We start from the raw sequence: 18,066 nt of genomic DNA, 5'->3' as shown, positions 1-18,066 counted from the left end.
GCCTGGCCCGGCACACACACCCTGGCACAGCCCCGGCCAGTGGGGCTCCCCCCAGCAGCAGGAGCCAGGCTTGGGCTGGCAGAGAGGAGCTGGAGCAGATGTGACCCCAGCTTCTGGCCAGCAGGAAATGCATCCCCCCTGCTTCCCAGCCCTGCTGCGGTCCCTGCCCCAGCCCTGCTGGTGCCCCTCAATCCTGACCCACAGCCCCCTGATAGTCCCGCCCTGGGCTTTCCCCCTCCTCCAGCTCTGCCAGTGCCCTTCAATCTAGACCCACAGCCCCCTGGTACTTTGACCCTGGGCTCCCTCCCCCCGCCCAGGGCCAGTTCCTAGCACTGATGTGATGAATGCCCTCTGCTAAGTGGTTACCACTGTGCCCTTCAAATCCCCTCCCCCTCGGGGCGAATGCCAGCGCAAAGGCAACTGCAGTGCCAGCGCGGCATCGGCTGTGGTCTCCGTGTCCCACATGCTGCCCGGGCTGCCCATGGTGCCAGCCTCCATGTCCCAACCTGCCGCTCCCTTCGCCCTGCAGCTGGGGCTGCGGGCACATGGGGGGCAACACGCTTCTGCTGGGAAGTGGCCAGACAGGCCCGGGCGGGACAAGTCGGGGGGGGGGATGCAGAATGGGGAGAGGCTGTCTGTCCCCACACACCCCGCCTGTCTGTCTGTCTGCTAGCTAGAGAGGTGGGGGGAGGGGGACAGACAGCTAGGAAGGAGCCCGTCTCGCTGCCTGGCGATGTCACCATGGTTACCTCTGTGCGAGCTGCAGGGTTTGGCGTTACATGGTGCCATCATGAGCTGCTCTTTGCAGGGTGGGTCCGGCTGCCACAGGCCCAGCTCTGGCCCCACACCCACCCAGCGAGATGGGCACCAGCGACCCGAGCCGCGGGGCTCTAGGAAGTGGGATAAGATGTAATGCCCCAGAGCAGCATTAGGGGGCACTGTGCTTCAGGGAGTGGGGTGGGGGCCCAGCAGGGGCTGCTGTCCCCTGGGTCAGTGCTAGCCCCAATTCACCACTAGGGGGTGCTGTGCTGCAGGGAGCGGGGCGGGGGCCCAGTAGGGGTATGCTCCTCTGGGTCAGTGCAGTCACAAGGGGGCGCTGTGTTGTTTCCTTTATAACATGCAGAACTCAGGCCCTCATGGCAATGAAAATCTCCCTAGGAGCCTTCCCAGGGGTGCGGGTTCCCCCAAGTCCATCAAGAGGTGCTGCTGGTTCAGGCCCTGGGCTGGGACTCAGGAGATCTGATTTCAATGCTCACCTCTGCCACTGGCTCCCTGGGTGACCTTGGGCAAGTCACTGCATCTGTCTGTGCCTCAGTTTCCCCAATTGTAAGATGGGGATAATAATCCTTGGTCTATAAACCGTGAGCTCTTTGGGGGCAGGGACTGAGTCTCTTGGGTGTCTGTGCAGCACCCAGCACAAGGGGGCCCTGATCGCAGTCGGGGTCTGTGCAGCGCCTGGCACAGTGGGGTATCAGACATCCCCAAACTATAGCCCTGCCCCCCACATGGGAGCAGACACCCCCAAGCTATAGCCCTGCCCCCCACTGAGCAGACACCCCCTATCTATAGCCCTGCCCCCCACATGGGAGCAGACACCCCCTATCTATAGCCCTGCCCCTCACTGGAGCAGACACCCCCTATCTATAGCCCTGCCCCTCACTGGAGCAGACACCCCCTATCTACAGCCCTGCCCCCACATGGGAGCAGACACCCCCTATCTACAGCCCTGCCCCCACATGGGAGCAGACACCCTTCTCTCCCAGCGGAGGTTATTTCCCCGTCAAGGTTTTTAAGTCAGAGGTCTCCCATCCAGGGCCAGACCCGGCTTAGCCAGAGCCCAGTGCCGCCGCCCACACCCCGGGGGACAGCCTGCATCTCCGGCCTGCGTCTGCCCCTTTAAGGCGAGGCGCTGGGTTCCAGATATAGCTATTTTCTCCCCCTTTTGTCTCATTTTTTTTGGCGGAATCAAGGTATCGAGCGGGCTCCTGGGGGCCTCCCAGCCGCGGTTACTCTGGCAACCAGACTTGCAAACCTGTAATTGGGCTGGAAAAGCAACCTGGTTTCAAGTTATTACAATGAAGGCAGACGAGATTTCAGGGTGATTACAAAGCTCCCCAGGTGCCGGTATAAATAGAACCGTGGCAAGACCGGGACAGGTAGGATCCAGGGCCAGGCAGGTGGAGGGAGCGGGCACATGCTCCTGGCAGGGTGCTGGCCCCACTGCCCCAGTGTGGCACTAGGGAGCGCTGTGCTGCAGGGCGCGGGGTGGGGAAGAAGGGGGGTGAGCTGTACGCAGCTTTCCCTGGTCTCCAAGCTGGATTGTCCAACAGCCAGCAGCAGCAACAGTCCTGGCCCACCACCCTCCCCACGCCACCCAGCCCGGCGCTGGGCAGGGATCTGCAGGGCAGGGCTGATGGGGGAGTGGTCACTGCTGGGTGGATGCCCCACGCAGGGCAGATGAAGCTCAGAACCGGGCACTGCAGCGGTCATGCCAGGCTGCTTTACTCAGAAGGGGAATCTCCCTCACCTAAAGCAGTGCAGGGCCTATGATACAGCTCCAACAGCAGCCAGCAGAGGGCGCTATGGGAAGACCAACTCACCCACAGCCAGCAGAGGGCACGCAGACAGGTTCCGCGTGGGAGGGGAAAAGCTGGGCCCATGGGCATTCAGAGTCAGCCACAGAGCTTGGGAGAGAACCCAGGCATCCTTGTTCCCAGCTCAGGGCCATCTCTTTGTTCTGTGTTTGTCCTGCACCTAGCACAGGCGGGGAAGGGGGGAGGTAGACACTACCGTAATACACCTAGTAATGTGCTGGGCCCAGCATAATGGGGCCCCGGTCCATGATCGGGGCTCCTCGCAGTTACTGTAATACACCTACGTAAGAATAATAATATGGCCACACATGTGGTGCCAGTAGAGGGCGCTGTGGCATCTCCCGCACACCCCACATATCAGAAGGGACCCTGGAAGGGATGGGAGGGTTGAGGGGTGTGTATAGAGGTGTGCAGGGGTGAGCATTTAACGCCCCAGGAGGCTCAGTAAATTCATGGTACCTGGGCCCCACTCCAGGTTGGGATGGGAGAGGCAGGGCTGCCCAGCCGCCCACCCCAGCAACGGCCTCCAGCCACCCCACTGCTGCTGGGGGGCATCCCGCCCCAATCCCTCCCCAAACCTCCCCAACCCATCCCCCCACCCCCGACATGGGGCTCCAGCTGGCAGCATCAGACCCTTACAGTAACCGCGGGAGATGGGCTGCCCCTCACTCCGGGCTCCCCCCCACTCCGCTCTTGCCCCATCTCTGCCCCCCCGCTATCTGGTCCAATCCAGTTCCGCTCTCTCTCCTGCCCCAGCAGCCCCTGAGGCTGCTGCATCAGTTCAGGGCCAGGACGCGGGTGGTGATTTGGCCAGTGACGGGCAGGACTCGCACCTGGGCCCATGGGCGTTCAGAGTCAGCCACAGAGCTGGGGAGAGAACCCAGGCGTCCTGGCTCCCAGCCCCCCTGTTTGCATCCAGTACTCTGACCTAAGTGCGGGGAAGATCCAGCTGACTGAGTTGTTACTTCCACAGCCCAGTGAGCTGGGCATAAGCCCCCACTTCCTGCACTGGCTACAGCCCAGGCTGGCTCCGTCACCTCCCGCCTCAGATCCCCCCGTGGGCGTCTCGATTCCAGTTGCTGGGCGGCGGTGCCATGAGTAGCCGGGACCAGCTCGGGCACAAGGTGCCAGGTCAGAGCTGCTCGAAAGGGCTCAGTGCAGACGCCCCCGAAGGGATCCACGGGCCCAAACCGTCCGGGCCAGATCCCAGCTGGAGAAAATCAGTGTCACTCCAGGGGTGCCAATGGGCCAGATCCCAGCTCGCATCCAAAGGGGCTGGGTTCAGCTGGCACAAATAATTCAGGGGTAGATTAAAAATCACTGGCCACAGTTGGCACAGAGGCTGCCATCACCTCTTGGTTCAGCCTCTGCTCCAGTGTACTCGCCTTGAGGAGTGGACTTAAAAGATCATCCCATTTTCATTGATTTTTCCTAAAGGAAATATCGAGTCGCTGCTGAGATCGTAAAATAATAATGACTAATAACGTTATGGCTGGCACCAGCCGGGGGCGCCGTTCCACGCTCTCACAAGCTCTTCGCGTGCGAGCGAGTGGTCAGCCTCAGGAGACGTGCTGCGTTGCTGCTGGTGGCGCCATCGGGCCCACGCTTTGCAGGGGAGCTGTTGCAAGCAGCCAGGCCTGGGTCTCTCCAGCGAGAGTCAGTGCTTGGGGCCGAGTTGCTCCCTGGGCACTGGGCGTCAGTGTGGGTTTGAGCTGCTGGGTTGCCCTGCATGCTGTTGTGCCCACCTCTGCCCCAGGACTGGGGCAGCATCAATAAAGACGTTACACAGAGAGACACTGATTTCTCTCCCCGCAGGCCCGGATTCCTGCTCCTGCTCAGCAGAGGGGAGCAAACATGTTGCCGAACACAGGAGTTTTCCACCCGGCTTCCTTCCTTTCTGCCCCCGGTCAGAGGGGGAACGACTAACACCCTCCCCACTGTTATTCTTCTTCTCCCAGTAAGGCCGACACGCCCCAGCTGAGGTCCGGCCGGCGCTGCCCCAAATCGGAGGCGATCTGAGGGGAGGGTGGCTCGGAAATGGGCAAGGAAAGGAGGCCTGGTGTTAGGAACAGAGGCTGGGTGGGTTTTCTCCACACAGATGCTGTGAAGTTTGACGGTGCCAGGTGCATAGTATTGGAATAACCCACTGTCATGAGCTACCCTACAATAACAAACCGCCACACGGGATCCTACGATAACAAACCACCACATGCAGCCCAATGATAAAACACTGCCACGCACAGCCCTATGATAACAAACCACCATGTACAGCCTTACAATAACAAACCACCATGCACGGCCCTACAATAACAAACCGCCACACTCGGCCCTACGATAACAAACCGCCACACACTGCCTTCGATAACAAACCGCCACACACTGCCTTCAATATCAAACCGCCACACACGGCCCTACGATATCAAACCGCCACACGCAGCCCTACGATAACAAACCGCCACACACAGCCCTTCGATATCAAACCGCCACGCACGGCCCTACGATAACAAACCGCCACACGTGGCCCTACGATAACAAATCACCACGCACGGCCCTACGATAACAAACCGCCATACACGGCCCTACGATAACAAACCACCACATGCAGCCCTACGGTAACAAACCACCACAGGCAGCCCTATGATAACAAACCACCACACGCAGCCCTACGATAACAAACCGCCACACACTGCCTTCGATATCAAACCGCCACACGTGGCCCTACAATAACAAACCACCACAGGCAGCCCTACGATAAGAAAGCGCCGCACATGGCCCTATGACAACAAACCACCACGCTCAGCCCTATAATAAACCATGACACACAGCCCTACAGTGACAAACTGCCACACACAGCCCTATGATAACAAACCATCACGCGGCTCCCTACAATAACAAACCGCCACACGCGGCCCTACGATAACAAACCGCCACACGCGGCCCTGCGATAACAAACCACCACGTGTGGCCCTACAATAACAAACTGCCACACCCGGCGGTATGATAACTAATTGCCACACGTGGCCCTACGATTATAAACCACCATGCACGGCCCTCTCTGGCTCGCCCAAGGCAGGGCTGCCAGGGCCTGTGAACAAAGCAGCCAGAAGCAATGTCTAGAACCTGATCCGCAGCAGCCGTCTCATCCCTGCGCCCCTGTGCCGCCGGCGCCAGCTGTTCACTCTTTGCACCTGGCACCGGGAGACCGATCAGCCCCAGCACACCAGTGAGGTTATTTTGCCGGTAACCAAATTCAGGAAGAAGAGACTCTGTCCCCGCACCTGCCTCCGGCGCCGGCAAGAGCAGATACCCGGAGGCACTAATTAAACCCCAGAGCACTAGGGGACCAGAGAGACACTGACAACAGCCTCAGACAGAATCGCTGCTCCCAGGGAAACTGAGGCAGGGAGCAGGGAAGGGACTTGGCCCAGGTCCCACAGTGAGACTGTGGCAGAACCAAAAACAGGACCCAGATGTCCAGCTCTCCCCCACTCCCCAGCTCTAACCACTAGGCCTCACTGCTCTCCCTCAGCTGGGACTAAAACCCAGGAGTCCTGGCTCCTACTTCCCTCCCTGCCTCCTTTTCTGTAATCTTTGAACCTCTCTCCACTAGAGTCACAATGCAAGTGCCCCAGCCACTTGCCCAAATCCCACACCAGCCCATCCCGCATCCTAAAACACACCCACCCACACACGCCCTCCACACACACACAGACGCATGCAAGCACACACATTCATGCACACGCACCCCCCCCACACACACTCACACAGAGACACATATGCACACCCACACACTCAGGCAGACACACACAGAGAGACACGCGTGGACCTACAGATACCCCCCCCACACACACACACAGCTGGGGCCGGTTCTGACTGGGTCTCAGGCTGTGGCAAGAGTGGGAGACTTGAGACAGGACAGCTGGGTTCTCTCCCTGCTCTGGGAGGGGAGTGGGGTCTAGTAGTTAGAGTGGAGGGGGGCTGGGAGCCAGGACACCTGGGTTCTCTCCCTGCTCTGGGAGGGGAGTGGGCTCTAGTAGTTAGAGTGGAGGGGGGCTGGGAGCCAGGACACCTGGGTTCTCTCCCTGCTCTGGGAGGGGAGTGGGGTCTAGTGGTTAGAGTGGAGGGGGGCTGGGAGCCAGGACACCTGGGTTCTCTCCCTGCTCTGGGAGGGGAGTGGGGTCTAGTGGTTAGAATGGAGGGGGGCTGGGAGCCAGGACACCTGGGTTCTCTCCCTGCTCTGGGAGGGGAGTGGGGTCTAGTGGTTAGAGTGGAGGGGGGCTGGGAGCCAGGACACCTGGGTTCTCTCCCTGCTCTGGGAGGGGAGTGGGGTCTAGTGGTTAGAGTGGAGGGGGGCTGGGAGCCAGGACACCTGGGTTCTCTTCCTGCTCTGGGAAGGGAGGGGAGGGGAGGGTCCAGAGGCTAGAGCAGGGAGTGGGGGTTGACTGGGAGCCCGCTCTGGGGCTGGCTGAAGGATAATGGCCCCGGCCAGGAGAGGTTTCGAGGCTCCAGCCAGACTGGGCTGCTCCAGGGGAGGGCAGTGGGGGACCTTGCCAAGGCCGGCCCAGAGCAGGGAGCCAGCCGCCCCCTCTGCCCTGCTGGCTTAGGCTGATTAGCACCTGCCAGCCCCATCCCACCGCAGGGGCCTAATCGGTGCCGGCAGCATGGCACGCCGAACCCTGATAAGAGCCTGGCAGTGGATGAGCACTGGGCAGCATTGTCAGCAGGGCCAGGGCTGCTTGGCATCTGCCTGCCCGCGGGACGGCTGCCTGCCTTCTAGCCCATCTCGTGTGCCACAGCTTGACTGGGGAGCTGACAGAGAGCGAGAGGAGGGGGGGGAGCGTTGGCCCATGGCTGCCCCGCTGCTGACCCTGCACAGCATATGGAGACAGCTCGACAGGACTCCTGGGTTCTATCCCCCCTCTGGGAGGGGAGCAGGGTCTAGTGGTTAGAGCAAGCAGGGGCTGGGAGTCAGGACACCTGTGTTCTATCCCCAGCTGTGGGTGGGGAGTGGGGTCTAGTGGTTAGAGTAGTGGGGGGTCTAGGAGTCAGGGCTCTTAGCCCCCAGCCTCCCACCCAGCCCTGGGGTCCTCCAACTCCCCTGAGAAGGAAGAGGCAGGATATTCTGTTATCCAGCCTGGAGAGCTTCCGATGCCCTTCACTCTCGACCCACAGCCCCATCTCCAAGCTCTGGGTTCACTACCCAGCTCTGCTGGTGCCCCTCAATCCTGACTTGCAGCCCCCTGCCAGCCCTGTGCTTCCGATGCCTCTCACTGGGGATCAGTGATTTAACACCGCACCCCTCTGGGACGTGGAAACAGCCGGCGCGCCCCAGCCCCTGCACCGGCGTCCTGCTGTCTAGAAGATTTGCTTCTGTTTCAAAAAGCCCGATCGGCCTGGAGTGGCGACAAAAACCTCCAAGCCGTGACCCCCGAATGCGACTGATGCAGAGCCGAGGCTGCAGACAGCCTGGGATGACGGGCTCGCAGAGGTGTGAACGCACCTCGGGGAGCCTTCCAACACGTGTCTCGAATCCTTGTCGCTTTCACCAGATTGCTCGGGTTGGAAACATTTAAAAACCAAGGGGGAAAACGGACCGGTTGGGATTCCTCCGTTCAAATCCACTCGTCCTTCACTTTTATTAAAGAATCGCTTGGTAGCATCGAGAAATACTTACAAGGGACAGGAAAGGCCAGAGGTAGCTGGCCCACTGGAGCCCCGAGTTGGGTCAACAATCCCTCCCCAACAGGACCCACCTGGCCAGAGCCTGATGGCTGTTACCAGGGGTCACAGGTTCTCCCTGTCCCCGCTGGGCACCAAGACAGAGCCCTCCCTGCCCCCAGCAGCCCCACTCCGCTGGGCACCATTGCAAAGAGCCACCCTGCTCCCAGCCCCCCATCCACATGGCCTGGCCATTGTCCCTGGTGCTCAGTCGCTCCATCTGCAGGAGCCGGCTCTGTGCCTGGCAGCACCACCCGTGATTTGTCTGGAGTCAGCACATCCCAGCCCCATCCTCACAGCAAAGGGGCAGGGGGGTCATAGAATCATAGAATATCAGGGTTGGAAGGGACTTCAGGAGGTCATCTAGTCCAACCTCCTGCTCAAAGCAGGACCAATCCCCAACTAAATCCCCAAATCAAGGATTGAACTCACACCCCTGGGTTTAGCAGGCCAATGCTCAAACCACTGAGCTATCCCCTCCTCTCGTCCCTGTTGGGGACGCGTTACATCTCCCATCCCCTGGACAGCAGTGGTCCCGGCATCTGGGCAATGAGGGCATGGAGAGGATGGTAGCCGAAAGAGAGCCGTGGCCTAGTGGTTAGAGCTGGGACTCCGGACTCCTGGGTTCTATCCCCGACTCCAGGAGGGGTGTGAGGTCTAGTGGTTAGAGCAGGGGGGCTGGGAGCCGGGGGAAGTTAGGAGCCAAGACTGCTGGGTTCTCTTGCCATGTGTTAGACTCTAAAAAATCCGGAGATTTTTTTCAGACTATATTGTGTTGCCTGTCCAGCCTTTGCTTGGTGACCTCCCCCGCCCATCCTCAGTGTGTGGGACAATAGTGGTGCCCACTCACCCCAATTTACTGGGGATCTGACCCCAGCTGTCGGAACTCCCACCCCCATGTCTGCCCGGCCCCTGCTCAGCAGTTATTTCTGCCCCCACCCAGCCCCCAGCTTTTTTAAGAGCAGGTTGGACAAACACCTGTCAGGGACGGTCTAGATAATATTTACTCCTGCCTTGAGTGCAGGACCTCTCGAGGTCCTTTCCCTTGCTCATTGCTGAGATTCAGCCACCTCCAGGATGGGGTGTGGGGGCTGTTTATACAGGGACCCCTCGCCCTATGCTGAGATGCAGACACCTCTGGGGTGGGGTGCAGGGGCTGTTTATACAGGGATTTACATCAGGGCGCCTGTGATGAGAATCAGGCCTGATGCCTTTACAAGGGGCTCATGGAAGCTTGTGTGAGGAGGGGGGCCAGGAAGAGCAGCCCTGTTTTCTATGATTCTATGATTCCCCTCTGCTCCTCCTGGGGCCGCTTCTCTCTCCACCCCCTAGGCCTGCAGGGCTGCAGCAGGTTCTCCTCTCCCCCTTCCAGGCTGAGGGGTCAGTTCCAGGGGCTTTGCAGGTGGGTGCTGGGTGGGGGGAGGAGCAAAGATCCCGTCCTGTCCCCCTTGCTCACAGGAGGGGAGGGAGGAGAGGGGGGTAGCCGCCCTGAGCTGTGGAGCTCCTTAGCTCCCTCCTCCCCCACTCCCCTCCCGGGAGAACGGGTTGGGGTTGCTGAGGGGAGGGGGAAGGGGAGAGAGAGAGCACCACAGGCAGCAGCTCTGATTGGCTGCTCAGCCCCAGAAGGCCTACAGGTGATTTTCTGAAGCCCCTCCCCAGAGGCAGCTGCACCTCAGTGCCCTGCGAGGGATCCCTGTATAAACAGCCCCGCACGGCTGCACCCCACCTCAGAGGTGGCTGCATGTCAGCGCCGGGCGAGGGATCCCTGTATAAACAGGCCATGTGCCCCACCCCAGAGGTGACTGGATCTCAGCCCGGAGGAGTGCTGCACCCTGCCAGTGTGGCTTGACTATAACTGCGGGGCGGGGGGTGTGGGGAGAATATAACTCTCCTTAGCCTACAAGCCCACCCTTTTAACTGCCCCTCCCCCAGATAAATGGCAATCAAAGGCCAGGGGGAGCAATAGCTCAGAGCATCTTGGACCTGGGTGCCCCGTAATTCCCCTCCCCCCCTTGATGAAAGCCCAGGTATTCCTTTGCCAAGCCCACCCCATTAGGTAGCTTCATCACAGTATTGGCAGCTTGCGCTGTAAATTTTTAATGCAAATAGCAAGCTCCGATCCCGGGAGAGACCCCATCCATTACCCTCCCCCCCCCCCGCCCCCCGGCGAGCCAGCAGGGCTAGCCCCGAGCCGGAGACTCCGTCAGAGAGAGCAGAAACCTGAGGCCTAGACAGCGTGGGACTCGGGGGTGTGGGGAGGCGCTGAGGGGAGTGTTGGGGTGGAACGCAGCAGCTGTTTATCCAGGGATTCCCCCACCTGGTGCTAAAATGCAGTCAGTTCTGGGGCGGGGCGCAGGGGCTGTTTATACAGGGATCCCTCGCCCAGTGCTGACATGCAGCCACCTCTGGGGTGGGGGATGGGGGCTGTTTATACAGGGACCCCTCGCCCTATGCTGAGATGCAGCCACCTCTGGGGCGGGGTGCAGGGGCTGTTTATACAGGGATTTACACCAGGGTGCCTGTGATGAGAATCTGGCCTGATGCCTTTACAAGGGGCTCATGGAAGCTTGTGCGAGGAGGGGGGCCAGGAAGAGCCACCCGGTTTCTTGAGTGGAGCAGGGCAGTGGCACATCCGGGGAACAGATTTTGTCCTCGGGTTTGTCCTGTATCAGCTTCTCTGCAGATCGTGGAGTGACCTGACAGGATCCCGGCTTCGCTGCGATTGGCTGATTTGTGTATCCAAACTTGCATCACCTGAGCTTCTGCTATTATGGGGCATTGGACTGAGCGAACGGGGGTGGGGGGGCAGCCATGGTGGATGGGGCAGGTCATGATGATGATCCAGGGACCCTACAAGAGACAGCAACTGCTGCTGGATTCCTGTGTCTAGCTCAGGTGCCCACAATTCAAGAAGGATGCTGATAAACTGGAGAGGGGTCAGAGAAGAGCCACAAGAATGATTAAAGGACTGGAAAACATGCGTCGTAGTGACAGGAGCTCAATCTATTCTGCTTAACAATGAGAAGACTAAGAGGTGACTTGATCCCCGTCTGCAAGTACCTACATGGGGAAGAAATATTTAACAATGGGCTCTTCAGTGCAGCAGAGGAAGATCTAACACGATCCAACGGCTGAATGTTGAAGCCAGACAAATTCAGACTGGAAATTAGGTAAACATTTTTAACAGTGAGACTAGTTAGCCATTGGAACAGTTGGGGAACAACTGATTATAAGAACATAAGAACGGCCATATTGGGTCAGCCCAATGGGCCATCCAGCCCAGTGTCCTGTCCTCTGACAGTGGCCAGATGCTTCAGAGGGAATGAACAGAACAGGGCAATTATCGAGTGATCCATCCCCTGTCATCCAGTCCCAGCTTCTGGTAGTTGGAGGTTTAGGGACACCAAAAGATGGGGCTGCCTCCCTGACCATCTTGGCTAATAGCCATTGATGGACCTGTCCTCCAGGAACTTATCTGATTCTTTCTTGACCCCAGTTATGCTTGTGGCCTTCACAACATCCCCTGGCAATGAGTTCCACAGGTTGGCTGTGTGTCGTGTGAAGAAATACTTCCTTATGTTTGTTTTGAACTTGCTACCTATTAATTTCATCGGGTGACCCCTGGTTCTTGTGTTATGTGAAGGGGTCAATAACACTTCCCTAGTCACTTTCTCCGCACCATTCCTGGTTTTACAGACCTCTATCAGATCCCCCCGAAGACATCTCTTTTCTAAGCTGAACAGTCCCAGTCTTTCAACTCTCTTCTTATACGGAAGCAGTTCCATGCCCTGATCATTTTTGTGGCCTTTCTCTGCACTTTTTCCAATTCTAATATATATTTTTGGAGATGGGGGCAAATAGAACTGCTCCCAGTATTCAAGGTGTGGGCGCATCCTGCATTTATATAGCACCATTGTGATATTTTCTGTCTTATTATCTATTCCTTTCTTAACGATCCCCAACATTCTGTTCTCTTTTTTGACTGCCGCGGCACATTGAGTCGCTGTTTTCAGAGAACTACCACGATGGCGCCAAGATCTCTTTCTTGAGTGGTAACAGCTAATTTAGACCCCATCATTTTGTATGAACAGTTGGGATTATGTTTTCCAATATGGTTACTTTACACTGATCAACACTGAATTTCAGCTGCCATTTTGTCACTCAGGCGCTCAGTTTTGTGAGATCCCTTTATAGCTCTTCACAGTCAGCGTTGGATTTAACTAACTCGAGTAATTTAATATTGTCTGCAAACTTTGCCACCTTACAGTTCACCCCTTTTTCCAGATCATTATTATTATGCTGTACAGCACAAGTCCCAATACAGATCCTTGGATGGGGTAATTAATTTACCACTTTTCATTGTGAAAACTGACCATTTCTTCCTACCCTTCGGGTCCGTCTTTTAACCAGTTACTGATCCATGAGGGGACCTTCCCTCTTATCCCATGACGGCTTACTTTGCTTAACAGGCTTTGGGGAGAGACCTTGTCAAAGGCTTTCTCAAAGTCCAAGGACACGATAGCCACTGGATCCACTTGGCCGCATGCTTGTTGACCCCCCTCAGATAATTTCTAATAGATTGGTGAGGCGTGACTGCCCTTTCCAGGAGGCCCTAAGCTGAGAAAGCCCCCCTCAAAATGCAACAGGCAGAATGACTAACGAGGCCTTTCAATCATTTACAAGTGTGACGTTAGAAATGTTGACATTAAAGGTCCCCGTGGTCCCCATATCGCTCTTATTCAAATAAAAAATAAAGGTGAATAACCGAGTTTGGATGGGGAATACTTATGCCCAGGCCTTGATCTGGCTCTGACATATGCTTTGTTGCACCAATCTCTCTCTCTTCCTTAGCCTGCTTTAGTTAATGCTTATAGCTGACAGGACAAAGGGGACGTCTGTTATTGTGTTGGAGAGGGTTGCCAACTTTCTAATCGCACAAAACCGAACACCCCTGCCCCGCCCCTTCCCTCAGGCCCCGCCCCGGCCCCGCTCCTTCTCTGAGGCCCTGCCCCCGCTCGCTCCACTCCCCCCTCCCTCCGTCGCTCGCTCTCCCCCACCCTCACTCACTTTCACTGGGCTAGGCCAGGGAGTTGGGGTGTGGAAAGGGGGTGAGGGCTCTGGCTCTGGGGTGAGGCCGGGGATGAGGGGTTTGGGGTGGAGAAGAGGGATCCAGGCTGGGGCAGGGGGTTGAGGTGCGGGGGTGATATGGACTCTGGGCTGGGGGTGTGGGCTTTGGGTGGGGCCAGAAATGAGGGGTTCAGGGTACGGGAGAGGGCTCTGGGCTAGGGCAGGGAGTTGGGGTACGGGGGGGGTGAGGACTCAGGCTGAAGGTGCAGGTTCTGGGGTGGGGCTGGGGATGAGGGGTTTGGGGTGCAGCAGGGGGCTCTGGACTGGGGCTGTTCGGAAGGTGGGAGGGGGTGTGAGCTCCAGCTGGGGGTGTGGACTCGGGGCTGGGGCATTTGAGGTACAGGAGGGGGTGGGGGTAGGGAGTTGAGGTGCGGGTTCTCGGCGGCACTTACCCAGGAAGTAGCTGCCAGGTCCCTGTAGCCCCTAGAGGCATGGGCGGCCAGGGAAGTTCCGTGCGCTACTCTTGTGCCTGCAGGCGCCACCCCGGCAGCTCCCATTGGTTGCGGTTCCTGGCCAATGGGAGCTGCAGAGCTGGCCCTTGGGGCGGGGGCAGTGCACAGAGCTTCCCTGGCTGCCCAGGCATCTAGGGGCTGCAGGGACTTGGTGGCCACTTCCAGGAGGTGCGTGGAGCTAGGGCGGGCAGGGAGCCCATTGCGCCGCCGACCGGAGCTGCCAGGGTCCCTTTTCGGAAACCGGATGCCTGGCAACCCTAATGTTGGAGAATGTAGAGAAAAGAAAGCTAACCAGCCCCATCAAACACACAAAATGTAACAGTGAACGTCCCCACGCGGAGAAGAGGAGGAGGAGTGAGATGACATGAAGATGTTATGACATAAGCAAAGAGCAAAAGGGATGTACACTGAAGCTTGCGTGGGCATTTTATACGGTGTTAGGTAAGAAACAATGCTTAACGCTGCTCGGAGGAAAGCTAATGAACATGGAATGTGAAAAGGTACCAAAAGCAAGTGACGAGGCCCCAGGTATACTGGAACAGACTGAATGAGGCTGAAGGAGCCACCAGAAGCCAAGACGGAGACGACCATCATGAAATGCAGGGGAGTTTCTCGGTACGCTGGAACTTGGGTCCCTACCTGTCCTGTCTTCTGTTTATTGTCCGGCATAAACATATGCTCAGAAATGATAAGTGACAATGATTCGGTCTGAAACTTTCTAAATAAAAATGGAACCTGATTAAGCCTAAACGGGGTGGACTCCTGACTCAGTTTCCCACTTTGACACCTTACAGAACAATTTGCCAAGGGTTGTGGTGGATTCTCCATCACTGACCATTTTAAAATCAAGATTGGATGGTTTTCTATAAGATCGGCGCTAGGGATTGTTTGGGGGAAGTTCTGTGGCCTGGGTTACGCAGGAGGTCAGGCTAAGCTGATAACAATGGCCCCTTCTGGCCTGGGAGTTTAGGAACCTATAAATACCACCCTCAACCTAGGGCAACTCCCTTTGAGCGAGCAGAGGACAGGACACCTATAGGGCTATAGGGGAGCCTTTCCCCTATGGCTACTACATTAATTATTATAATGTATGTGTATTACCATAGTGCCTGGCACCAAGGCCCCATTGTGCTAGGCGCTGTCCATTATTTCTTAGGTGTATTACGGTAGCACTGGCAGCCCAGCCACAGCCCAGGACCCCGTTGTGCTGGGGCTGTACAGACACAGAACAGAGTGCACAAGCGTCTCTCGGCCCGTGTGTGACGGAGTGGGGATTTTCCCTTGGTATGTTGTATGTGAGTCTTACTGTTTTGCATGAATGCTGTGTGTGCCTCAGTTTCCCTGTGTATTGCACCAGTGTCTAGGTGGTGGGAATAAACGTGTGCGACTTTTGTGGGGGCTCCATCTGTCTGCACGGATGCTATGGCCTTTGTAACCTGAGACCCAGGAGGGGGATGCGACCAGGTGACTCTTGGCCGGGAAGCGAGACAAGACCGGAGGAGGGGCAATGGGCAGGGCAGGGGCCAGGCAGCTGGAAGCGAGTCAGTCTCAGCTGGCTTGGGGCTCGGGGGAGCCTGAAAGTCACTGATTTCTGTGTTAGCAAGTTCTGCCGTACGCTGTGTTCCTGTCAACTAATAAACCTTCTGTTTTACCGGCTGGCTGAGAGTCACGTCTGACTGCGGAGCTGGGGTTCAGGGCCCTCTGGCTTCCCCAGGAGCCCCGGCTGGGCGGACTTGCTGCGGGAAGCGCACGGTGTGGAAGGGGATGCTGAATGCTCCGTCGTCAGACACAGGGAGGTCGAAGCTGTGTAAGCTTCTTGCCCTGGAGACAGTCTGCTCAGAGCAGGGCCGGCTCCAGGCACCAGCGAAGGAAGCAGGTGCCTGGGCGGCCAATAGAAAGGGGCGGCACTCCGTCCGCTATTGGGGAGGCACGTCCCAGTCTTTGGCAGCAATTCGGCGGCAGGGACGTCCGGGTGTTCGGTGGCAATTCAGCGGCGGGTCCTTCAGTTCCTCTCTTTCTCTTCGGCGGCACTTCGGCGGCAGCTCAATTGGGTTTTTCTTGGGGCGGCAAAAAGCTGGAGCCAGCCCTGGATCAGAGAGAGGAGGCTCCCGCAGAGTCCTGACTGACTTCGTATGGAGTAGTTCCAGAACATCACCCCGGTGACTCCATGACAACTGGTGGCAGCGATGGGATAAACTGAACCCCATGGACAGAGCATCCTGCAGTAAGTGATGGGAGCAGGTTACGAAGCATCCATACAAGCAGCTGGAGCAACCCCAACGAAAGTGGGGAAGAGCAAGCGACGTGTGTGTGTGTGTGTGTGTGTGTGTGTGTGTGTGTGTGTGTGTGTGTGTGTGTGTGTGTGTGTGTGTGTGTGTGTGTGGAGCGAGCGGGGGCAGGGCCTCAGAGAAGGGGCGGGGCCGGGGTGGGGCCTGAGGGAAGGGGCGGGGCAGGGGTGTTTGATTTTGTGCGATTAGAAAGTTGGTAACCCTCTCCAACACAATAACAGACGTCCCCTTTGTCCTGTTAGCTATAAGCATTAACTAAACCAGGCTAAGGAAGAGAGAGAGATTGGTGCAACAAAGCATATGTCAGAGCCAGATCAAGGCCTGGGCATAAGTATTCCCCATCCAAACTCGGTCATTATCCATAATTATAACCGAGTAGATTAAAGGACTAAAACACGGCCATTCCAAATTCTTCACTCACCTTTATTTTTTATTTGAATAAGAGCGATATGGGGACCACGGGGACCTTTAATGTCAACATTTCTAACGTCACACTTGTAAATGATTGAAAGGCCTCGTTAGTCATTCTGCCTGTTGCATTTTGAGGGGGGCTTTCTCAGCTTAGGGCCTCCTGGAAAGGGCAGTCACGCCTCACCAATCTATTAGAAATTATCTGAGGGGGGTCAACAAGCATGCGGCCAAGTGGATCCAGTGGCTATCGTGTCCTTGGACTTTGAGAAAGCCTTTGACAAGGTCTCTCCCCAAAGCCTGTTAAGCAAAGTAAGCCGTCATGGGATAAGAGGGAAGGTCCCCTCATGGATCAGTAACTGGTTAAAAGACGGACCCGAAGGGTAGGAAGAAATGGTCAGTTTTCACAATGAAAAGTGGTAAATTAATTACCCCATCCAAGGATCTGTACTGGGACTTGTGCTGTACAGCATAATAATAATGATCTGGAAAAAGGGGTGAACTGTAAGGTGGCAAGGTTTGCAGACAATATTAAATTACTCGAGTTAGTTAAATCCAACGCTGACTGTGAAGAGCTATAAAGGGATCTCACAAAACTGAGCGCCTGAGTGACAAAATGGCAGCTGAAATTCAGTGTTGATCAGTGTAAAGTAACCATATTGGAAAACATAATCCCAACTGTTCATACAAAATGATGGGGTCTAAATTAGCTGTTACCACTCAAGAAAGAGATCTTGGCGCCATCGTGGTAGTTCTCTGAAAACAGCGACTCAATGTGCCGCGGCAGTCAAAAAAGAGAACAGAATGTTGGGGATCGTTAAGAAAGGAATAGATAATAAGACAGAAAATATCACAATGGTGCTATATAAATGCAGGATGCGCCCACACCTTGAATACTGGGAGCAGTTCTATTTGCCCCCATCTCCAAAAATATATATTAGAATTGGAAAAAGTGCAGAGAAAGGCCACAAAAATGATCAGGGCATGGAACTGCTTCCGTATAAGAAGAGAGTTGAAAGACTGGGACTGTTCAGCTTAGAAAAGAGATGTCTTCGGGGGGATCTGATAGAGGTCTGTAAAACCAGGAATGGTGCGGAGAAAGTGACTAGGGAAGTGTTATTGACCCCTTCACATAACACAAGAACCAGGGGTCACCCGATGAAATTAATAGGTAGCAAGTTCAAAACAAACATAAGGAAGTATTTCTTCACACGACACACAGCCAACCTGTGGAACTCATTGCCAGGGGATGTTGTGAAGGCCACAAGCATAACTGGGGTCAAGAAAGAATCAGATAAGTTCCTGGAGGACAGGTCCATCAATGGCTATTAGCCAAGATGGTCAGGGAGGCAGCCCCATCTTTTGGTGTCCCTAAACCTCCAACTACCAGAAGCTGGGACTGGATGACAGGGGATGGATCACTCGATAATTGCCCTATTCTGTTCATTCCCTCTGAAGCATCTGGCCACTGTCAGAGGA

Source organism: Emys orbicularis, chromosome 19 (genome assembly GCF_028017835.1).
Source record: "Emys orbicularis isolate rEmyOrb1 chromosome 19, rEmyOrb1.hap1, whole genome shotgun sequence".
NCBI lineage: Eukaryota > Metazoa > Chordata > Testudines > Emydidae > Emys > Emys orbicularis.
Note: the sequence above shows the minus strand (reverse complement) of the source record.